Genomic DNA, 26,271 nt, shown 5'->3' on the forward strand with positions numbered 1-26,271 from the left:
CTTTAATATACTAAACGAATTGGTTCAACTTTGCACGGCATAAAATGCTTACATATAAACAAATATTTAATATGATTAAGGTTAGGTCACACATATCATAAAGCTGTTAACAACAAACCGCTCGAGATGAATATTATTTGGCGCACTATTGGCAATGATGACACGTATAATATTGAATATAATTTGAGAATTTACGAGCAAAAGCTTCCGTGCAAAAAATTGCCACGATTCGCTCAATTTTCCGACCGCGATAAAAAGTTTTCACGGGTCACTTCTTGATATACCATAGTTTTTCCGCGGATAATACTCTTTTATTCACCGTACGCATTTATTTATATCGCACGCAATTTTTAATATTACATTTCTAACGAGCGATAAACAAACAGGGCTGTGCAAATCTCGGCAAATTTTTTTCCCAGCGTCGTCAATTAATTAAATTAAATTTCAGACACGCCGATTAATTATTTTTTATAATCAAGCCATTGCTTTTTTCACTTACTACCAAGTTTTCATTAATTTCTTATGCAAAATTTTCACATCCACTACCCTTTTTCCGGTTTTCAACTGCTGAAATTTATCGTTTGTATCGTTATCTCGAGTCGTATATACTACAATATAATAGTAGTGTATCAATAGTGTGTTGTATATGAGGCATATCGTATTTCTACGCATTAGTAGAGACGTTCTGTATATGTATGATATAATAATAGATAGAAGGGTGATTGTTTTGATACTCGGTGTAGTATACAACTCGACAGTATCGTAAACACGATATAGATATCCTTCAATAACAGTTTTCGATGCTATTCTATTATATTATATGTATTTTTACATTTCGATAAACAAGATTGTAAGTGGTGGTATTCTACAAGTATATGATTGATACATACGTACAGTATATGTAAATCTTATGGTAATGTGAAATTTAAAAAAATATATACATATGTTTTCATGACTTATGAAACAACAGTTGTAAAGTTAGCAAAATGTTAGAAGAATATATGAAATTTAATTTTATTTTATTTCAATCGAACATGTACTTTAGAGATCGCTCGAAAGCGACGAGTGTACTAATTCAGATGCAATACAATTAATACAAGCATTTAAAACAATGCGAATTCATACGAGTATCATCCAAAGTGACATCTATGGAGAAACTTTCGCAGCATTTTACTATAGTAATTGGCTAATTTCAAGACTCTGAATAGCTTGAGATTTTCAAGAGAGATTAGAGAGGAAATGCGAATTTACAGGAACCGTTTCAATGAAAATCAGAAAAATTGACAAACTCTGAAAGGAAACGATCGAACTGGAGTCACAAACCAAGGTTTGGCTAACAGTTACTAGTGGGAATCAAAACGTGGCCACTCTGCTCGAAAGCATAATATGCCAACCACTAGTCCAAGCTGTTGGATAAATTTCCTTAATGTTTGGAACCGTTTCAAAAATGAAACGGTATAAATATTGAAATCATATTCAAATAGTGATGACATAGTGGGTAGAATGGTTTTTGTGCAATTTGATGACGAATCATTTCAAAAATGAAATCAGATTAATTGGTAAATTTTGACAATCGACCTAGAGTCACATACATACATACATATATCCAAAGTCTGGCCAGCAACACTGGGCCAGGGATTGAATCCAAAACCCCGCATTTGAAAGCATTCTACGCTAGCCACTTAGTAATTTTGCTTGTAATAAATATAAACCATATGATAAATAATCCATTTTAATATAAATTTAATACTCGAGCCATTACTTATTCGAGTATTAAATTTATATTAAATTAAAGTTATTATCGAAAATGACCACAAAATAAATATATTCTTGTTATATATACAAATTTATTTATTTATTTACAATTTTGCCATAGTGATATTACAGATTAACTCCAAGTCATCACTATGGCCATCACGTGGCAATATGTATATTATGTGATTATATTAAGAATATCTCGTTCGTTACAGTTTGAGAAACAACGAAAAATGTATTCAAATGAAATACTTCTCGCTCGTTACAGTTTGAGCCCAAACTAAACTCCAAACAATGTATTCGAAATTAAATACTTTTCGACAGCATATTTGAAATTCAGTATATACATACATACGTATATATATATATATATATATATATATATATATATATATATATATATATATATATATATATATATATATATATATATATATATATATATATATATATATATATATATATATATATATATATATATATATATATATATATATATATATATATATATATATATATATATATATATATGTATGTATATGTACATATAATTCAATTCTGATAACATTAGAAATTCTAATTCGCTAACTTATATAGGTACGACTATGATACGTTCACGCACGACGTGCTCGGAAAATGGCCGTCGGAAAATCGTGAATTTTCATTAAGCACTCCGTATACGTGTGCAAAATGTGCGTGTGTGTGTGTGTGCGTTCACGAATAAATAAAGACTTGTACGCTTTAATAAAATCTTATAACTTTCCATACGTTGTGAAATTTTCCCCGAGCAATGCAATATTCCGGAAAATCCTTGAATACTTTTCGCAAGGTCGAATTTCCCGCCCCGCGTAAGACAAAACCACGCCTTTCGACCTCGATAACGCATTCGAATGAGCCTAATATCGAATTACGTGTTGGATTCCAAAGGGTTAACCGGTTCATATTGAACTTTTCCACATGAAAAAAATGTATCAAAAAACAAAAACCGACTATATGAGCCACGCATGATAAAAGTAGACTTCATTTTATTTAAAAAATACTATATAAATATATATTGTAGATTTGATCAATTATTTATACATCTTTTTACATATACTAGAGGCCTAGTGCACGAATTCGTGTACTGGTGAAAATTGAACACCATCATTTTGACGTCTGTAAAAACAATCAGTAATAATTTTAGTTGCGATTTATTGCCATTTATTAGAGCATATCACATATAGCATTATGAAGTGAAAATAGAATAATATACAGCATATACATAATGCTTTGACTAGCATATATGTATGTATAATATATAATGCTTTGAACAAAGTGGTCAAGGATTCAAATCCCACTGGTTTCTGCTAGCCAGACCTTAGATTTTTGACTCCAGGTAGATCGTTTCCTATCAAAGTTTGCCATGTTATTTTCATGTGATTTTCATTAAAACAGTTTATTAGCAAAAAATTAGCAACCTTACCCATTTTCTCGCAAATTTCAGGTTTTCAGCAATCTCGAATCGTATAAAATGCTGCAAATTTACAAATTTGACCATAGATGTCTCAATGGATGTTAATTGATATGTATTTACTTTGCAATACTAATAATACTTGCATCAAATGAACAATGTTTATGGACAGGAAGGCCCATTGGGGTTACCTGTTAGGCCTTCCTGATTTATATTAAAAACATTTTTTTTGTTTTTGAAAGGTGTATTTATACATGTTCGGGTCTTTGAAATCGGGAATTGTGTTTTAGACATACTTAAAGTTCAAATTAGCTAAACTTCTCTCACACTCTACCTGTATGTACATGTATATGTAACGATCCTTCCATTACGTCGTGGCACACTTCAATCTCGCCGAGCTAATTCTCCAAATGAGCCAAACCCACCTATCTGATTAAACGCTTCCTAGGTAACTCTAATGGCTCTGTTTACACCGTCCGATTCCCAGAATTGCTCATCGCATTAGATTTAATCAATAGGACACTCTGTTGCTAAACACAGACCAAAAGAACTGAAAGGAATTTATATACATTTTTAACCATGCGCCGCAAATATTTTTTCCCCTATTTTATGTATAGAGACAATTTCAATAAAAAATAATGTAGTACTTATAATGCTGATAGAATAATGCTATAGCACTAATGTACATATATACTCGATGTTTATTGAACGTATTGTACCTATATACGATGTTTATTGGTCGTATAATATTTACAATCTCTGGCCATAAATGTCATGTATGCTTTTGATTTATGTAATAATTATGTATAAAAAAATGTATATAATTTTTTGAGTCTTAATCTATTTGGCACACTCGTCACTATGAAGCAATCTGTTGGGCGAGTTTGAATGATTAATTGATGTAATAAAAAATAAATAAAAATAACATATCCAAGTCTGACCAGCAGCATTAAAGATTATACTTAGAATAAATTATTTTTAATCGCGGTCAGTTCACGGGATCGAACTCGGTGCTTAGTATCAACGCAGCCACCGAGCCACGCTGCTTTATTAATTATTTCTTATTATAATAACACTGTTCGACACGAAAAATGGTTCAGAGACGAGATATGACTTTTCTTATAGATCTATGCCCAGTGAACACGAATCTGGTAATAAAAAGTGTTGATTGGCTCGAGATTCGGAGTTATATGTGTTTTTTAAATCGCGCGATTTTTCTATATCTTAGCTACTGGACCATAAATTCTTTGAATAAAATGAACTTTTCAATCATCTGATAAAAAAATTAGTATGTATAATAAAATATCGAAAAACGGTTTAAAAATAGTTGAATAAATTCTCTAATTTTTTTCTCTTATTCCCCTAAATCTAATTTTATAAAACATTTTACTTATAAAATTAAGTGCAATGATAAATAATTTATTTTCTATTTTTGACATTGTTAAATAATTTAGTCCAATTAACTCCTTGCGGAACGGTCAGATTCGGATTTAAAAGCGATAACACTGTTCGACACGAAAAATGGTTCAGAGACGAGATATGACTTTTCTTATAGATCTATGCCCAGTGAACACGAATCTGGTAATAAAAAGTGTTGATTGGCTCGAGATTCGGAGTTATATGTGTTTTTTAAATCGCGCGATTTTTCTATATCTTAGTATTGTTCGGTCGATTTCTCAAAAATTTTTAATTTGCTGTTCAAAATGAATATTGGAATCTATAGTCGGGTATTTTATCTTTCATTTGTAGTACTTTTCAGCTTTCAAATCTCTCTAAGTAGTCGTCCAGTTCAAATCAAAAGTCAAAATTACGTATTTTCACTTGGGATTTTTTCCCACTGTTAATACTATATTATATTGAGTATTTTGTATTGAAACATGTTTATTAGGATAGTGTTCTGGCAACACTATTTTTGTTTTCGTTTAAAACGGTTAATTGGATGTATGCTGAATTTTAAATCGGTGAAATTGCGAGCAAAAAATTCGTATTATTAGAGCACGGATGTGTGTTTTGTGCGCTGCATTGTACGCATCGGTTACGTCGTCATTTGTCGAACAGTTTAATTAATAAACACACCAACTTAAATACAAATAAATTTATTTAAAATTATTTAATATGTATGCATGCATGTGTGGAACTTATTAAATTCGTTAATTCGAATAACGAGAAAACGTAGAAAGAGAAACGCTTGGATAAAAAAAAATTCAAAAACAGGTCAATTTAGCGCTCTTATTATTTTTTTGATATTGTCCAGAATTGATCCTCGACAACTATGTATGTATATTTACTGGTAAAATTCGTTTGACCAATGCACTTTGATGTGGTTTTTATATTTTACATAACGATGACAATTGTAATGAAAGGTGCAAATATTTATAGAACTCTATACATACGTCCATATGTAGTATACGAATTGACATAAAAGGTAATTTCCTCATGTAAGGCCAGAATGAAAACTGGCGATCGGTTGATGACCGGAAAGCTTTTGATCGGAGTAATGCTCTTGTCGTCATTAATTTTCACGCGTCGAATTTCCCGACCCATAACTTCCGTTTCCGTCTCGCTCGGACGCTGGGGCGGGAAAGCGAGACGCGTAGACGTTTTCCATTCTGTCGCCAGGAGGCTTTGGGTGTGTCCTTGAAAAATATTTAACATCGAGCGGGAGGCTTGCGAACGCCTCGTCCTTCGTAATTCCTTTTGTAACAAACGGAACGGAAACAGCGTGCCTCTCGTACACGTTCGCAATCGCATCCTAATTACTACTTATCTTATATTACGACAGTGTCTCGCTAACTGTGGCGCGTGTACTATAGGCTAGTGTTATCAACTGTAGATTTATTATTGCATATTTTATTGTATATTTTATTACAGTATTTTTAACAGTAGGCAGCGGGTTCAAATCCCGGTCAAATACGTTTTCAAATTTGATTTCAGAAAATAATTGATACACGAATTAAAATAAAGTTATATGTAAATATAACGTAAGGTAATTTATAGGCGCGCGCGTGCACGTATTAATAGAAAAAAATGAGTGCGCGCATTACACGCTCGTCGATCCAACCGTTCATCCGCGCACGTATTAGTGTATATGTGTACGCTCCCGTGCAGCGCGTCTGACGCAGACGTCAACCGTCGCTCAGCCTGGCGTCGCTCGGCGCTCAATATCAGGAGCAGGAGCATATAATAAAGCAGCGTAGCTCGGTGGCTGCGTTGATGCTAAGCACCGAGAGGTCACCGAGTTCGATCCCTTGAGCTGACCGCGATTGAAAAGAATTTATTCTAAGTATAATATTTAATGCTATTGGTCAGACTTGGATAAGTGTGCTCCAAGTCGACCGTTTCCTACCAGAGTTACAAATTTATCTGATTTCACTGTCGAAGCGGTTCCTCTATAAAATTGGAAAAAACCATCCTACCCACTATGTCACCACTATTTGAATATGATTTAAAAAAATTATTATCTATAACATAGATGTCTCGCTAATTTACTTTTATATAGTAGTTGTATTATGCTTATATTTCTGGTCACAGTGACGCGTTAGACTTTTCTGTAATTTCACTGTGGCTTATATGTAAATAAATAATAGGTTTCGCTTATAAGCGAAAAATCAGTTTAATGAATCCTCATCAATTGAGTATATGCTAATTTTATTCCACATCTGAGAATTTTTGTTGGTGTCATTTCGATCGTTGTAATAATATTCAACGAGAAATAAATAATTCGGTGCGGTATCTCATAAATATATAGTGTGTATCGGATGCATTAGCATAACAGTTAAATTTAACGCAGTCGAGAACTTCTTTTTTTTTTCGCTTTAGACCTGTCACAGTCTTAAAACGTATTGAAATTATGTTCAAGCGCTCGGACTCTACTTTTTTCTCTTCGATATTTTTTTTCCTTATTTTTCATTAGAAAAAAAGTTATCGAAAAGTTGTATTAAATTTTTAAATTAAAAATAATGGCGTCCAACTTTCAGTGAAATTATCGGAAAGTCTATTAAGCTATACTCACTTAATTTTTCTCGCACAAGGCTTTTATACGTACATTTACATGTAGGTATGTAGTACATATGTATTTTGAATTTATACCAAGAAGGCCTAACAGGTAACCCCAATGTGACTAGACACATTGTACATTTGATAAAAGTATTATGAGTGTAACACAAAGTAAATACATATCCACAGAGACATTTATTGTGAAATTTTGTAAATTTGCAGCATTTTATACAATTCAACGAAATTTGAGATTGCTGAAAATTCGAGATATGCGAGAAAATGGATAAGGTTGCCAATTTCTTGGAACCGTTTCAATGAAAATCTGATAAATTGGCAAACTGATCGACTTGGAGTCACAAATTCAAGGTCTGGCCAGCAGAAACTAGTGGGATTTGAGCCCATGACCACTTTGTTTAAAGCATTATATGCTAACTACTAGTCTATTCTGCTGGTTAGCATATAATATACATATATGTATTTTATTTTATATGCATCTCTGTCTGTATGTCTATCTGGAACTTGTCACTATCTTTAGTAGTGGTGACGACATACAGATAGAAAAATAAAAATAGTGATTTGGATATGTCAATCGTGTATAAAAAAAAAACCACGAAATAAAAGCGGGAAATTGCCATATTTAAATAAATTAATTTGACCTAAGTTTATTTCTGACTAGTGGTTTACCCGGCTTCGCTCGGTATTTGTAATATAAACCGCTTTGAATCCTTTGAATCGAAAAAAATCGAATCGGCGCCTTTGAATCGAAAAAAAATCGAACGGTCGTCTACGACCCAACGAACGAAGGTTATATACATACATACATATATTCAAAGTAAATATATAAGATTATCATAAATCGATTCCGTAAGAAAATAAAAAAGAAAATGATAAAAATCGTTTCATAAAATAACAAAGCGATGTTTCGAGTCAAAACAGGGACGGGGAGGGGGTTTGTAAAACATTTCCCGAGTTTGCAATGATTACACGATGTAGCAACCAATCGGTAAAATAGAAACCGTATTTAAATCCTTAATGTTTTATATCGTGTAAAAAATCCTTGATGTTTTATACCGTGTAAAATAATCCCCCCTTATTATTTATTTATATATTTATATTTGTTTTATTATTAAAGTAAATACATTATATAAATGGATAGATAATAATAATAACAAAATAATGACTAATTTAACCTAATATGTGTCATACCAGTTTTACAAAAATAAAGAAAAATTACAAATTGGCAATCATTCATTTCATTCAACTAGACTCGTGTTGAATCTCATGAAACTGACCAGTTCAATATCATGACAATCAAACAGGTCCACATGTGCATCTATCACATCAAGGAACCGGATAGCCTTTACAAGAGACGAGTTATTGAAAGCAGATGTTATCGCAGCAATAGTTTGTAAAAGTAAACGATGACGCAAAGCTCTACCGCATTCAGGCGCCCAAAATTTAAATTCCGATAAAATCAAAGGTTTGTCAATACTTCCCTTTAATACTCCAAAGAACTATTTAGACATGGCAATAATCAAAGTAAGTCAAAGACTTGAACACCCTGTAAAAAGGCAGTGGGAAATAAATAGAATTTTTTTTAAACTCTTTCTATCAAGAGAGAAAATTTAATTTCAGTGCGACTTAAAATTACAAACCCAAACGCTAACATGCTCCGAACAAGCGAACAATAAATCAACACCATTAAACTTGGATTTTGGAAGTAGTGAGCATTGCGCAAAACAAATGCAAACATTTTGGTAGCCCTACAGCATATGTATATGTATATCTAAAATAGATATGTTTAAAATAAATATGAAGTCACTCCTAAACATGTATATAACCTCACTAATTAATATGTGTACATATACGTGTACATATTGAAAATAAATACAAACAATAGTTGACCCGTATAAAGATTAAATGAGAATTAAAAATAAATTGGCAACACAAGGGAGTGTCACGACATTTATAATTAAGTCGAAAAGTATATGTATACATCTGTATAATACTATGCATTATTCATCCGATGGGGTCGAGCACGCCACTGCGCGAATATATTAAATTTTAATTCACGTTTTAATATTTTATTTGATGTAAATATACTTGAACAAATCCGAACCCTTTATTAAACGAGTACATATTTGCGTTGCTAAGAACTGGGTCATGCATGCAGGGTAAGCGAGGCCGCACACACCCCATACGATGCAATGAACGTGTCAAGCATTAACCTTATGTATCACACGTGCATATATGTAATACGTTATACAGATGTGACACAGCCTTCTTCCCCTTATTCCTCTTCTTCCTCATCCTTAATATGCGTACATAAAACGCATGCATACCGCCTAGGTATACGAAAATAATTATAACTAAAAAAAACACAACATTAATATAAAGGTTAAGAAAAATCTTTGAAGTTTGGTTAAAGATAATCAATATTATGAATGACCACAGGTTAGACTTCAGACGTCAGATATATCAGTTTCACTCTGAAGAAACTTAACGAAACTATACACACCGGTGCGATATGTAAGATGTATTTGAAATAGTTTTAGTCACATTTATCAATCGGACCACACAGTAGTTATTTACAACTTAACTGACCTACATTTGAAAAGACGTCAAATGCCAAATGCCATGACAGCCAGCAGCATAGCTCGGTCGTTAAGCTTCTGCCTATCACCGAGAGGCGCAGGGTTCGATTCCATGAGTTGACCTCGATTGAAAAGATTTTTTCTGAGTATATCTGTAGTGCTGCTGGTCAGACTTAGATATTTGTGACTCCAGGTCGATCGTTTCCTATTGGAGTTTGCCAATTTTTCTAATTTCATTGTTGAACCGGTTCCGGATTAAAATTGACTAAAAAAACCTTCCTACCTACTATGTCACCACTATTTTGTTCAATAAAATGTTCAATCAAATGTCACGATGTTCAATAAAATATATGTACAATTCATAGATGTCTCGTTAATTTGCGAGTTTTCAGTGTCTCGTAATTCAACGACTTAATAAAAGTGTAATAAAAATGCTGCATAGTTTGTAATTGGCCAGAAAGGCGCATTGGGGTTTACTTGTAAGGCCTCATATATATATACATGTAAAAAATAAATAAATAAATAACACAACATTTAAGGTCTATTCATACCTAGTCGGCACGTACCGACTTCAGCAGGTATCCGGCCGTACGAAAAGTATTCTTTGGTACATTTTGTATGGGTATATTCATTTCAACCGTCACGTTTACGCCACGGCAGTATTACAGCAGCACCCGACATTTCCTGTTCATACTTTAGAGCAACATCCGTCAACGTATCGTATCCGTCTTTTTGGCCATCGTGGAGATATACACGCGAATTACGTGCCATGAGTCTGCCGCTTTGGTGTTTTGGACCAATTATCGATAGTGACAGTTGACAGCTGTTCAATCTTTCGACATGGTTTTGGCGCTGACAATGACTTTTTGACAATGCTTCCTTAAATTTTGTAGATTTTTTGGTGATTTGTGTTTTTATTTTATCCAGAATTGTTTCAAATTGGTATCGATTCATACGAAAATATTTTTAAAAAATTGTCCATCATCCACAAGCTCCTTATACAGTGTCAAAAACTCTCCTCCGGTTTTTCTATTTTTTAACATGGGATGCCCATCAAAACGCCTCCGTGCTTTTTTATTGCCTTCTTAAGCTTCTTCTTCCAACAACAACGTTATACAACGTTATACATAAAAATATTATACATAATTGTTCGTTCGATAAACGCCGAAACATTTTTGCTGACTTGTATTCTGACGCGTAGCTACGAATGCACGTGTATGCATTCATATTATAAGTACTCGAAAATACGACGTAAGCAATATTGCACCGTATCGGCATGGCCTGTAATGTATAAGTAAGCCGATTTTGCCTTGCACTCGGCCAAAGTGCTGTAAACATGACGTGACCGCGACGTGTAGATAGATATGAATAGAAATGTAATAAAATGACATATTTGAAACGGAGTCGTGCAGTGCTGAAGCCGTGCAGTGCTGTAAAGTATGAACAGACCTTTAGAGGTTATATACGACGCGAGGTTATATACGCGAATCACAATATATATGAGAGATAAATCTAAAAATTTATATACATATGTATATTAGACATAATGACAACCTATAAAGCAAATTTTATAAAATATAGAGTGAAAAAAGAAAAAGTTATAGGCATTTAAACAATTAAAATTCTAACAAAGCGAGATGGTGGCGAAAAGGGATATAAAGTAATAAGATGCTAGTAACGATCAATGTAAATGAACAATGTGAACGATAGACGTCATAGAGAAATATGACGGAGTATTTTCAAACGTGTCTATTACGATTATTTTTCACCATCGTAATGGAGGACGTCATTTCCACATATATTTATGACCAAACCGAGCAAAATGGCAAAGTTTGAAAACGAAGTGAAAGTAAGAAGAGGCTAGTAAAAAAATCATAGTAGAAGTTTAAAAAATCTTTTAAGGTGCAAGGTGCGTTAAATAATTCAATCGGGTATAATCCCAAATGTATTAATCATTTTAATTTCAATAATTGAACCTTTCTGGTGAATTTTCTCAACCCGTTTCCGCATATCGGACAATGGTGAAAACGTCGAATCACGTTCGCCATTCTGCGTTCACGTGAAAACTAACTTTACAACAATCAATCAAGTTAACGACTGTCGAGCACGAGGTGTATGAAACCTTTTGTTGATGTTGTTCTTGTTGTTGTTGTTGTTGTGTTGTTTATGTTTGCGTTGATGTATTCCCGAAGCAGTTTATGAAATATTTACACGCTCATAATAATTACTGTGTATGACTGAAGTGAGTTCGAACAATCGGTCCCGATTCCGCTCGATCCATTTAACCCGCTTTGTTATATGCGTAACACGTGTTTCACGTGTTGGCGGTGTTAACGTTGAATTTTCATGCATAAGATAAATTTTAAATCAGCAGTATAGCTAAATGGTAGCATGTAAGTTTAGCACCAAGTGATCAGTGGGTTCGATCCGCCATACTGCTGGTTAGATTTGGGGGTATTTGTGACTCCAAATTGATCATTTCTTATCAGAGTTTGCCAATTTTATCGGATCATTGTTGAAACGGTTCCTCAAAATTGGCAAAAAATCATCTTTCCTGTTGTCACAAATCTTCTGTATTTATCGTGTGTATAATTTGTAAAAATTATCTACAAAATCTAAATCCATAGATGTCCGACAAACGGGAACGAGAACGGGAAGGAGAACGGGAATGGGAACGGGAATGGGAATTGCATGCGTTATTGTGGCATTGCAACATATGCCGGGTTCAGCTAGTTATAAATAAATTGGGTAGCGATTATAAAATAAAAAATATTACACATAATTGAAATGAAATAAGCGGAAACACGCCCTAATATCTCTTTGTACGTATAGTAAAATAACATCGAAAATTAAAACAAAAAGGTGTTCACATTCTCATAATAATGATAAATGTGCTGTTATATTATTGTATTACTCTGGAAACGCTTATAGGAAAACAGAGGGAAATTAAATTTTAATGAAGTTCGCAAAACGGATAGCAAAATGAAAAGTGCGCGTTATTTTAGGACCTCGACACACATACGTATGTACTTACATGTATGTACATATGTACACGCACACAATACGATATCCAGTGAACATAAAACTACGACCTGGGTCTCCAGTGTGGGCCTTTGGGACTTAAGGGCTTTGTACTGGTCGTTAAAGGGGCGTTTACACCCATGTGGATTAGTCATTTCCTTATTACGAGTAACTCTAGCACGTTGACGTTGAAACAAAACACGTATGTTTATGTACATTTGTATTTATGTATGTTTTTTTCATATTATATTTTATTTTGTATACATCTACGATATACCAGGTAGGCCTAATAGATAAACTAATTACAAACATCGATAAACAATTTTATTTATACAGTGTCATAGAGACATCTATGGATAAAATTCGAATCACAGGAAGCGATTCTCTTTTTATTAAATTTTGAAATTAAAAATAATGGCGTCCAACTTTCAGTGAAATTATCGGAAAATCTATTAAGCTATACTCACATCATTTTTCTCTCACGAGGCTTTTATATATACATTTACATGTAGGTATGTAGTACATATGTATTTTTATTTTATACCAGGAAGACCTAACAGGTAACTCCAATGTGACTAGAAACATTGTACATTTGATAAAAGTATTATGAGTGTAACACAAAGTAAATACATATCCACAGAGACATTTATTGTGAAATTTTGTAAATTTGCAGCATTTTATACAATTCAACGAAATTTGAGATTGCTGAAAATTCGAGATATGCGAGAAAATGGATAATGTTGCCAATTTCTTGGAACCGTTTCAATGAAAATCTGATAAATTTGCAAATTGATAGGAAAAAATCGACCTGGAGTCACAAATTCAAGTTCTGGCCAGCAGAAACCAGTGGGATTTGAATCCTTGACCACTTTGTTCAAAGCATTATATACATACATATATGCTAGTCAAAGCATTATGTATATGCTATATACATACCTGAAAACTCAAGATTTGCGAGAAAATGGGCCAATTTTTACAAACCTCCTTAACGTTTCACTTACGATTACAATTCAGGAAAAAATTTGCCTCTTATCCGATCGTTTTCATACTTTGCTATATTGCTCATTTTGGTCGTCAATATAAGTAAATGGATCCTCCGCCATTGCGATAGAGATAAAATATCGTTTAAGACGCGTTTGAAGTTTGCAAATTTGAAATCTGGATGACGTCAATGTATTCTTTAGTTTTATACATAGATGGCCGTAGTAAAATAAAATTATTGGTATTTTTATTCAGAATAATAGTTTTTATATCTTAATTTGAGCTATTTTAATAAATATCAGATAAGTTGGTAAACTCTGATAAGAAAAGATCGACCTGTCACAAATCCAAGGTCTGGCCAGCAGAAACCAGTGGGATTTGAACCCGCGACCACTTTGTTCAAAGCATTATATGCCAACCACTAGTCTATAACCCATGACGTAAATAATCGCTAAACCACTGAGCTACGGTGTGACTTATGTGCTGTGAATTATGCATGACATATTTTAATTTTTAGCGTAAGGTTGCGTCAAAACTGGGACACAAATCGCGCGCAACGACGAATATATTACACATGTTCGTCGTTGTATATAATTATATATGTAAGTTTGAGTTTATGCCACTACTTTACTCACATATGTGCATATATTGTATATGTGGATAAGATCATATATACTTAAGAGTATATATTACGTATAAATTTTGAAATACGTAGAAGAGAATCCGTTCATACATACATATTGAAAATAAATAAAGCGAGGAGAGGATAAAATTTACCGAGAGCTCGACTAGCAAGTCCCTCGAACGCGAATCTCGTGTATAAATAATGTCGTTGCAGGATATGCCGGATGAGAAAATGCAGGTGTTTTTCCGGGATTTTCCGGCCCGGCAGTGTCTACTGCCTATAAATTCTCTCCGCATACTGGAAACTTCCTCATACATACAAACCAACAATCAAATAAAAGTCGACTTGAAAAATCACCTAAAGCTTGAGTGCACTTGTATTTGGATAATACATATATATTCGTAGATAATATACCTACATATATAAAAGCACAAAAACATTCTGAATATTTAATATATGTATGTACAGAAATAAATATTTGTTTGCAAATCTACAATTTTGATATATATGTAGGTACATACTTTTTCACTGCAAAATTTCCTTTTTACAAGCTATTTATTATTTGGTTCATTTATCAAATTTTATAAACTAATTTTGAACCATTTCCACTATTCATATGGCTTTGGTGTTATTTATTTATTTATTTTTTACATATATACCAGGAAGGCCTTACAAGTAACCCCAATGCGCATTCCTGGCCAATTACAAACATTGCAGCTTTTTTTTTTATTATACAAGTAGCTAAATTACGAGACACTGAAAAACTCGCATATTAACGAGACATCTATGAATTGTACATAAATTTTATTGTACATAAACCAATCTCAAATAGTGGTGACATAGTAGGTAGGAAGGATATTTAGCCAATTTTACTGGGAACCGTTTCAACAATGAAATCAGAGAAAATTGGCAAACTCTGATAGGAAACGATCGACCTGGAGTCACAAATATCCAGATCTATCCAGCAGCACTACAGATATACTCAGAAAAAATCATTTCAATCGAGGTCAACTCATGGGATCGAGCCCGGCACCTCTCGACGCTAAGCAGAAGCTTTAACGACCGAGCTATGCTGCTGGCTATATTAGATATATTAGATGTATTATATATTATACCAGAATCCGGCGCCCCCGTCCACCGTCCCCATGTCATCATGGAAATTTTGACTTGTTTTCGAAGTTCCCAACCAAATCCCACTCAAAATACTAACAAAGTCTCTTTCGAAATTATGTATATATATTAGATATAATGAGCGTCGAGAGGGTTAACGTTGGATTAATCGCGTAATGGAATCGATCGCATCGAACGGTCGTTATCAGTGCGATTTGTACACACGGACCGTGCTTTGATGGGACTTTGACATGTCACGGTTTATTTCTGACCCCTTCCCACCCAACCGATACGTGTTTTAACCCCCCCCCCGATACGACCGAAAATAGCTCGAACAAATGAGCCGATGCCGTGCCATGAAACACTTGGTCAAGCGTGGGAGAGAAAAACCTTTTAACCCTACCCCCATAACAACCCCCCCCCCCCCCTCGACCTTCGCTATCTGTTAGAATTCAAATTTTAATTAAGATATCATCAATCCACCATGCGTTTATATGGATTCATTATAAACACTCTGAAGTGATATGTAAAGACCGTAAAATTGTAATTTAATAAGTTTAAATGTGTTTCTAGTGGTTACTACTATACATATATCCAAATACATCTTACATATAAAACACTAAAGTTTGTTTATTCGTATGTATGTACCTACGTATTTTTCTTCAACAGTCTATTTTTTTGACGTCATCGAACAAATAATTTGCTTTTTTCCGATTCAAAGGATTCGAAGTTCCTGGGGGCGCAGGCGCCGAGGTCGAAGCCCTGGGGTTTCGCCCCCTAAGGGTCGCAGACGCCGAGGGCGGAGCTATAGGGGGCGCAGACCCCGGGGGTGTACATATATTTTTTTATAAGAGACTTACTATATATGTTTGTTTGTTCGTGACAATCAATTTAATAAAAAAAAAACAAATGAGTATTGTAACGCGACGTTCTCCCCGTACTCCCATAGGGCAACACTCGCCCTTTATTTCGAGTGGCAACACAGAAAAGCGCGCGATATATGCGCGTGCGCATCGAGAGCGACTCTCTTACCCGCCAACCACCGCCGAGGAAGGATCTCTCCTGTGCACGTCTCCCGGACAGACGGGGCCCAGAGATCCGCCATCTTGCTGAAGAACCGCTGTGAGGTCGAGTGCAGCATCACTCCCTCCCAAGAGTTCCAGCCAACGTCCTCGTATTGCTCACGCCGTTTCCGGAGAAACGTCAGACGTGAGTCCTGACGCTGGCTCTGATCGCAGATCCAGCTGTTTCCGCCCACGCAGAAAAGCTGTTATCAACGAGACGATTTGCAGTCAGGAACCTCCCCGACTATTTACAAACTATCCCAAGATTAGTTTACGTTTCCCTATAACCCGACCCTGGAAGAGCGACGACGTATCCGCCCTCTGGATCTCCCACCGCGAGATCAGTCTAAGCGCGCGTAAAACCGTTCGTTACAGTATTCAAATAAATTTAATAAATTGTTTACTATTAGATAAGTCATGTTTAAACGGTATATATTATAAATACCGAGCGAAGCCGAGTAATAAAGCTAATTTTATATAAACCATGAAGGTATCCATACAAAGGGTATTTTTTAGAGGTATAGAATTTTCAAATGAAATAAAACAAATTTGTTTCGCTGAATTCGCGACAAACGGAGGGTATGCCAATTTCATGGCAACTGTCACAAAAATCAAGCAAGATAAATTGACAAACTCTAACGGCAGACGGTTTGATTCGGATTTTATAACCATCTGGATTTTGTCAGCAGCAATAAACGTACTCACAATCATTGAGCAAATTGTATATGTTTTGATTCCAGCGGGGATCTGAACCCACGACCTCTCTGCTGGTAAGTGGCTGTGGCTGTGTTTACATATTGAGATATGTCTATTCTCAATATGTCTATTCTCAATGGGCCGTCGATCGGTGTAAACGTGCCTTTATCTGTGAGAATCTTGCATGAGAGTGCAATAAATCCGAATCGAAGGAGAGGCAGAAATCGACGATAGGCAGACCCGTTTCGCTTGAAATTACGCCTCTGAGGAGTCGTAGCGGTCGAAACGTTGCTCTAAATACAAATTTAAAACCGGAAGTGTGGCATGGGAGGGGTAGAGAGAAGGAAAACCAAAAGAAAATGGCGTTAAAAATTGGGCTCGTCTTATCTGAGCGCGTTGCGGGCCGTGCTCCAACGTACATATCTTTGTTGTTGCAAACTTTCTTGGCAAGCTTGTTTTTCACGATATAGCTGTAGTCTTTGATAGCATTATAATAATACAACATAATATATAAAATATGGTTTGGCTTCGGGAAAACGATTCGGGTTAGAATTTTCATAAAATGGTCGAATTTTCTCCCCACTAAATCATAAAAGTACCTAATCGGTAAAATATTTACAATTATTGATAGAATTACATGTGTTCATACATTTAACCAGCACCATAGCTTGGTATTTGCGTTAATTCTATCTACTGAGAGGTTGCCAGGTTTGATCCCGTGGCTTAATCTCATTTGAAAAGTTTAATTCCGAGTGTAACCTGTAGTGCTGCTGGTCAGACTTGGATATTTATGACGCCATGTCGATCGTTTCCCATCAGAATTCGCCGATTTATCTGATTTTATTGTTAAAACAGCTCCTCATCAAATTGGAAAAAAAACATAATACGCAATATATCACCACTTTGATTTCAATATGATTTCAAAATTTATAATATATAAAATGTATATGTACATGCTTAGTACCATATATATCGCTCAGGGGCAACTTAATAAAGGCATTATGGGAAAAATATAAAACTGGGTCCATCGGCTATGCCACATTTCCCAAAGTATAAATAAATTGTAATAATAATATATGCGTAAAATTGAAAATATTTTCATTATACAATATATAAAAAAACTAGCATAATAAATAGTTTTAGTGAATGACAAACTGAACTGAAAGTAATGAATGAGGGTTATAGCTATTTTTAACAGACAGGTGTACATATGTATATTTACCCAATAGTATAATACTATTCATAAAATAAAATATCTGACGATGATTAATCATACAAAGCGACTCGTTGAAAACGTGGAGTAATATACAAGTTATTGTTTGCAATCATAAATAGAACAAAGACACACCCTAGCTGCATTTTGATGCATAATAAAATTGCATTCGTAAATAAAACAGACAAGGCTGGACGCCGATATGGCATTGAAGAATTTCCACTGTGAAATATTCATAGGAGTCAACCGGGCCGAGTGGGTAGGAGTGCAAGTGCACATATAAATAAAGAACGGTGTGGGTGGAGGATCCAAATAAAAGGCCAAACTCACTTCACAGCATTTATTGGGTGATTAAGGAGATCCACGCACAGCCAGTGCTCCGTCCATACTATTGGTATGGCTTAAGTACCTGCTTATAAAGGGCAGGTCGCTCAGTGCATCTTCCTTGGCACGTTTGTTTACCCATTGTTATAGGCACGTACCAGATATGCAGTCCCACGTTTTCGCGCTGTCAGTTCTGAGAACTCTAGCGGGAAGTGGCTGGGTTCCGTTACCGACCACTAAGTCCATTCGGGTGGTCTCCATTGTTAGCCGACAGCACTTAAGCCTGGAGATAATCCTCGAAAACTAATTATATCGGCGGCTCGTTTTAGAATATGCTACAGAACTAATGTCTCACTGATATTCATTAGTGTAGATGATGTGGAAAAATGAAGCGGGAAGCTATGGAAACACGAGATTTGAAAAAAATGTATTAAATGAAAACCCAGAGATATAATAAAATTTAATAATAGTGATAGTACTTAATAGATGGCGAGTCAGCGGAATTCGCTTAATTAAGTTGTTATTATATTTTCCTTTATGAATTTCTGCGAGGCAGCTGGAGTATGGTGTTTTTAACGCGAGTCTGGCCCCTTTGTCTCGTCACATTGTTTTTATTGCAAGGCCGAATGGTAGAGAGAGCACGTTTTTAATTAATTATTACGCTGTCAGCGAGTTTAAAGACTATTTGCGCGACCCTCGGGGGCGAGAAAATTAACTAAATTGAAAATATGAACTCGTTTCGGCAAGAACAGATTTATTCCATTGAAAATATATTGTGTTGCGTCACAGTTCCTCAAACTTTTTCAGCTTTTCAAAGATTATTTGTATCTCTGCCCACTTCCATATGAAAACAGTCGTTAGTTACATGATTAGTAGTGGTAAGTCACTTGGATTGATAACACCGAGTACTAGCGGAGACTAATCAATCTTTACTAAATTTGGCCCACTTAATTCAAATATGACAATTATTTTTGTTGGCTTCTTCTCGTTGGAGATATAAGCCAGCAGTATGGCTTAATGGTAGCGTGTATGTTTAGCATCAAGTGATCAGTGGGTTTGATCCGCCATGCTGCTGGTTAGATTTGGGGGTATTTGTGACTCTAAATCGATCGTTCCTTATCAGAGTTTGCCAATTTTATCTGATCATTGTTGAAACGGTTCCTCAAAATTGAAAAAAAATCATCTTTCTTGTTGTCAAAAATCTTTTGTATTTATTGTGTATTTGTAAAAATTATGTACAAAATCTAGATCCATAGATGTCTCAATAGATTAATTTTGTAATTAATTAATTAATTAATTGTTATTTCGTGTTCTTCAGCTTCTGTAAATACAGTGATTTATGTAATAATGAAATGCTGCATTGTTTGTAATTAATAGTCCAGGAAGGCGCATTGGGAATAGAGGGCTATGGGCAGTTAGCTTTAGCTTTGTATAGCTGTTATCAGCTCATACTAGTTCAGTGATGTGACCAGTTGCACTGCGCCACACGACCGGCAGTCCCTCTTCAACCTTAAGCCGTAATAAAGGAAAGTAAACCAAAAGGAAAGAAATATTATTAATCATTGCCACTTACATATTTCTCCAGCAATTTTTACCGATTTTTGACTTTCACAGTCTTTAACCTAAAATTTAGTATTGCTGTGTTGAATTGGAATCAATAGTCAGATGTTTTTTCTATTGATTATAATTTTTTATTGCTTTAAAATACTTGTAGTACATAGTAATACTATGAGCCAATTCGCTAATTTTTCAAGAAAAAAATGTGGTATAAAAATAAAAATAAATTAAAATTTAATGTTAATATTATTAGACTTTTTTAATGCTTTAAAATATTTATAATTAATTATCTAGCGAATTTTAAACAAATTTATTTTGTTCTCGAGCTATCATGAATTTATTGGACCCGTTCTATATTTCACTACGTTTGCAAGGGTTGGTTTTAAATCTCTTTGCATTCTCATTTCTCAGTAAAAACTTATCAGAATTGACCCAAATAAACTTCATTAGATAAATATTTAGTGCTTATTTTTTTTAAATATTAAAAATTGAAACATTTCTGGAAAAAGATCTATGTATAATATACATATGTATGAAACTATTTTGAAATTTTTGTCAAAAAAAATCGATTGTTTAGAGACACAGGACATTGTTAAAAATTAATGATTTGTTTTATTAATTTAACGTTCCCTTGATACGATGAAAGTTTTCTACTAGGTCCATCGATTAAAATCTAAAATTCACGATTTTCGCAGCGGCCTAATGTGGATTGTCAGTGTAACGTCTGTACATATAAACTGTAGATATTTTGAATATTATAAAATTAAAAAAAATATATATTCACATTCACATTAGTTTCAATGACTCATTTTTTCGTTTTCAGTTTTATCATTTAACCTAAATTAGTATTATTAACTTAATATATGTACATATTATATTATAGATTGCTTCTAACAATTCAATACTGAAGTAGCGGGTTTAAAGACAGAAACGTATAGTTAGTTCAAAACCTGTTGAATATGTTTTTAGCTACTCATCATTAGAGGTAGGACCGGAAGCGTGCCGTTTATTGTTCAATTGTAGTAAATGCTTTGTAAAAAAGGTTCGGCAAACCTTTAACAATGCATTTACAACATTTGAACAATAAATGGCCCCTCAGGGTACGGGCTTTACTCATCATTGATTGGTGGAATTGAACGGAAAAGAAACAAATAACCAACTCATTGAACCATTCAAATATATTATCTGAAAAAAACCATCAGAAATCACAATCATTCACTAATCCAACTTGAACGTTTCACCATCTATATACATACATATATGTATATTCATCTTTCGTCGGGACATAGTATTTTGTACAGCATCAGGTAGTCGATCAATGGGGCTCTTAAAACGGTGGGGCGCGCCCCCATTAACAATTCAATGCTTTGATTAATAGTCCAATGAGAGAAAGAGACCGAGTCGAAATAAGAAGAAGGGAGTCGTAACCGTGTAACAAGCTCGTAATTGACTAGAGAAATAAAACGGGCTAAGGGCGAGGTCGCTCCCTTAATGAAATTAATACAACCGAAGGCGGCTAATGGCCAAGAACGGATGCATAATTCATCCCCTCGCGGAAGTGGTCGATGGTAGTAAACGGGGTGGGGTAAACCACCCCCTGAAAAAAAATTAGTTCAATTCATCGCCTCGACGAACGTAATTGCACGAAGAATATTAATTGTCTTTTGATTGCTCGACACCCAGACCATAGCGTACTAACCCCCCCCCCCCTTCCCAAATCCCTGTATTTATCTATATATATAAAATTGAATGTCTGTTTGTCTGCCTGTCTGTCTGTCTCGTATAGGCTCCTAACCTAAGGGCCGGGCCGCACCGTGCAACTTTGTCGGCCAACTTGTTGCGCGACACGAAAAAATGTATGGAAATGTGTGCGACAAACAAATTGACGAGTGTGGCATGTCCCATCTACCTGCATGCATTAGTCTGGTCGCCCTCTACCAAGTTGTTCGCGAGTTGAGCGGTGCGGCCCGGCCCTAAGCCACTTAACCGATTATAATGGAACTTTCAGGATTTGTTGTTTTAATTTACCGTCATCTATTGAAAATTTATTAAATTAATAAATTAATTCATTCATTTTTCTATCGGTGTTTTATATTGTTTATATGTAGGTAGGTGGGTAGTTTTTACAAACCTCTTTTATGTTTCACTTACGATTACAATTCAGGAAAAAATTTCCCTCTTATCCGATCGTTTTCATACTTTGCCATATTGCTCATTTTGGTCATCAATATAAGTAAATGGATCCTCCGCCATTACGATGGTGCAAAAATATCGTGTAAGACGCGTTTGAAAACTCTCCCACGAAAAAGTGCCTGACGTTTATCCAGCGTTTGTTTAGACTCTTCTCACTTTTCGCCATGTCAGATTTCAATTATTTAAACCCCTTTAACTTTTTTTATTTGTTTACCATTTTAAACAATCTATACATATGTATATAGGTATATAAAATTGGATGTCTGTTTGTATCATATAGACTTCTAAACCACTCAACCGATTACGATGGAACTTTCAGGATATGTTGTATACATGTCCTGGAAGCCGTGAAAAAAAACTGGAAAAAACCTCTTAATAATAATATTCGTAATTACGATTTTACCGACGCGAAAGTTTGAAGCGCCATTGTTTAGTCTAGGAAATGTGTTCGTTGGTAACCACGTTACCAGTTGGTTTATGACGACACGGCTTTGAAGAGAGACGAGTTGAGCTCCAACCATCACTTGAAACGGGAACGATAATTGCATGCGTTATTGTGGCATTGCAACGTTCAGCTATTGTAAAATAAAACATTATATTATGTATGCCCATGGATATAAATTTTGTCTTTCAAGTCGACAAAGAGATTTATTTGCAGACAAATTCGCAATGTATCTGCCAAACCAGTTTCTCAGTGATCAATAGCTAGTCTGCCAACAGATATGGCTTTTGTTGACAACACAATACAGACGTTCGGGTGATTTTGACTGATATTATTTTCTAACAATGGATTCTTTAAAGCTTTTACTTTTAACGAGTAACAAAAAGTGTTCCATTGAAACGGTACCAACAAATCGGCAACCTTACCCATCTTCATTTGTAAATACAACTCTTGCAACTTAATTTTTAAATTTTAATTTAAAAAATACTATATAAATATATATTGTAGGCTTGATCAATAATTTAATTATCTTTATAAATATAATAGAGGCCTAGTGTATGAATTCGTGCACTGTATAAAAAGTGAACACCGTTTGAAAAACTGCACATTGACATTTTGACGTCTGTACAAACAATCAGTATTATTTTAGTTGCGCATGCGCACTGTCTGCATAGCCATTTATTAGATCATATCACAGGTCATTGCTCATGAAGTGAAAATAGAATAATATATAGTTTATACATAATGCTTTGACTAGCATATATGTATGTATATAATGCTTTGAGCAAAGTGGTCAAGGATTCAAATCCCACTAGTTTCTGCTAGCTAGACCTTAGATTTGTGACTCCAGGTCGATCGTTTCCTATCAAAGTTTGCCAATTTATCTGATTTTCATTGAAACGGTTCCAAAAAATTAGCAACCTTGTCCATTTTCTCGCAAATCTCGAGTTTTCAGCAATCTCAAATTTTTCTGAATTTTTTAGAAAGTCTGCAAATTTACAAATTTAACCATAGATGTCTCTGTGGATGTTAATTAGACCGGTGTGACGCTTTGGGGCAACCTGTAAGGTCACACTGGTCATTTTATTGTTGTTATTATTTTAAAATAATAATAAATTAAATAAATAATTAATATGTATTTACTTTTTTATAATACTAATAATACTTGCATCAAATGTACAATGTTTCTGAACAGGAAGGCCCATTGGAGTTATTGGCCTTCCTGGTATATATTAAGTAAATAAATACAAATAATAAAAGTTCAAACTGAAGTTTTTGTTTAAAAAGGAATTGATTATATTTATGAAGCGACATTTTATTTCTTTTATTGTATAAATAAAGCTCACTATTTTTAGTCAATGCTGTATAAACATCCCCCACATTCTGAATCCACACAATAGTACTCGTTCGAATGAATAAAACGGTATTTGTAAAACATAACCACATATGTAGTCAAAGGTCACTGTCATTTCGATCATAAAGTGATAATACGAAGGTCACACTTGACCCTCGATATTTTTATGACCCCCCCCCCCCCCCCCTACACAATATTTCTGTCCCCTAATGACGCAAGACGAAAATTAATGTCAATTTTGGCGTCTATTTTCAGACGTATTATCCATTTTCTTCCGCCCCTCTGCCTCCCCATCTACTTCAATTAATAATTCAAACGAACGCGCGCAATATTGACGGGGATGATTTAAAATATAACGTTTCACTTTGTTGCATTTAACGCGATTAATGTCCGGTGAATTGGGCTAGAGTGAATCGGGGGGAAGGGAGAGAGAGAGAGAGATGTTTGGCTCTATTGAAAATTTGTTTGAGACGCGAGCACTCACTGAAAATTATGGAAAATTGAGTATTCTGAAGAGGGTCTGTTCAGGAAATGGGATAAAGCCCTTCAAATAAGGGATTTCCCCGAAAGCGGCCGGGAAATTTGCCAAGTTTAGTGTATGTACGACGAACGTCTCGACTTTTGTAAGTTTTCGTTTTTGAATTCTTAAACAATATTTCATCCATTTCCAAAACGTTGATTAAAATTCTTCGTACTTTTTGAATTTCCAATAAACTCAAATCGGTCAATATTACATACGTATAAGAGAATATAAACAAATCATATAAATCAACTACATAGCTTTCAATAAACTGCTGAAGAAGATGTTCCCGCAAATGACAAACATGTATAATACCAGCCAACCTACATATCAGGCATTGCTTAAGATGTGTGAAAGTTGAAAAAAAAATGATCTTGTGTTTCACTATTAGCAGTGCCGACCTTACACGCGATGGTGCCCTCGGCGCTCTAATCTAAAATTTTGTATGCCTTTTGGCGCTCTAATTTCAAATTTCAAAGCGCCTTTGGCGCATCGTTCGGCGCCCTAACTTATTTGGCGCTTTCGGGCACCGCCCAACCCAGCCCCCCCCTAAAACCGGCACTGACTATAAGCTAAATAGAAGTCAAAATTCCTTGCTCAATAGTATTAGTAGAGGGGAAATTGTGACTAATCTAAAACAATGGTCTCATATATCATTTTAGTTTCATTAAATGCTATACTGTCTGTAAATAAGTTCAAAAAAGAAGTGTCAAAAATAAATCGTATTGAAACCTTTTGATCCCAATTTCCAACCACGTCTAAAATCGTTTATGATCTATCTTCAAGGTGACGATGCAAATCATCGTCATGACTTAATCTTCAATAGTTTTTCCGCTTACCTTTCCTTAGATACATATACATATGTATGTATATATGATAACATAAATTGAGAATCCCACTAAGAATACGTACCCGTCAAAGCTGACGGGAAAAAACACATCACTCTGAGAGAAAATCGCAATTATACGAATGCGGTAACTTGCAAATGGGGTCCATAATGGTGCGGTCACATTGTCGCAAGTTTCAATGGCACACAATAAGCATTGTAGGCGAACTTTCAAACTAAAATCGCACATCGTAATGGCGATTTAAACCTGCACCCCGGGATGCACGCCAAACTAAACTTTTGAAATATACTATGTAACATATGTAGCCCGGGGCAATAGAGAACGTTATGCTGAAAGGCTGTTATTTGAATTGTATAAATGTACTACTATTATATCACTACAAAGGCGTGTTTCCAAATCTCATATTTATTCATTTTCCAGACCTTTTTTGCATTGCAATCATTTTGATCACAATTAAACTTCTCAGTTGATCACTGACTGTAAATGCAAACATTTTGACTATATCTACCTACAGTTCCTGCTCATCGA

General features: G+C 34.7%; 2 protein-coding genes across 2 annotated transcripts in view; one reads left to right on the forward strand and one right to left on the reverse strand.

Annotated features, from left to right (window-relative positions):
* The window catches only part of LOC143916882 (uncharacterized), a 357,016-nt gene that overhangs the window by 229,555 nt on the left and 101,190 nt on the right, over positions 1-26,271 (reverse strand). The window lies entirely within an intron of this gene.
* The window catches only part of LOC143916562 (tetraspanin-1-like), a 203,273-nt gene that overhangs the window by 146,310 nt on the left and 30,692 nt on the right, over positions 1-26,271 (forward strand). The window lies entirely within an intron of this gene.

Source organism: Arctopsyche grandis, chromosome 9 (genome assembly GCF_051622035.1).
Source record: "Arctopsyche grandis isolate Sample6627 chromosome 9, ASM5162203v2, whole genome shotgun sequence".
Taxonomy (NCBI): Eukaryota; Metazoa; Arthropoda; class Insecta; order Trichoptera; family Hydropsychidae; genus Arctopsyche; species Arctopsyche grandis.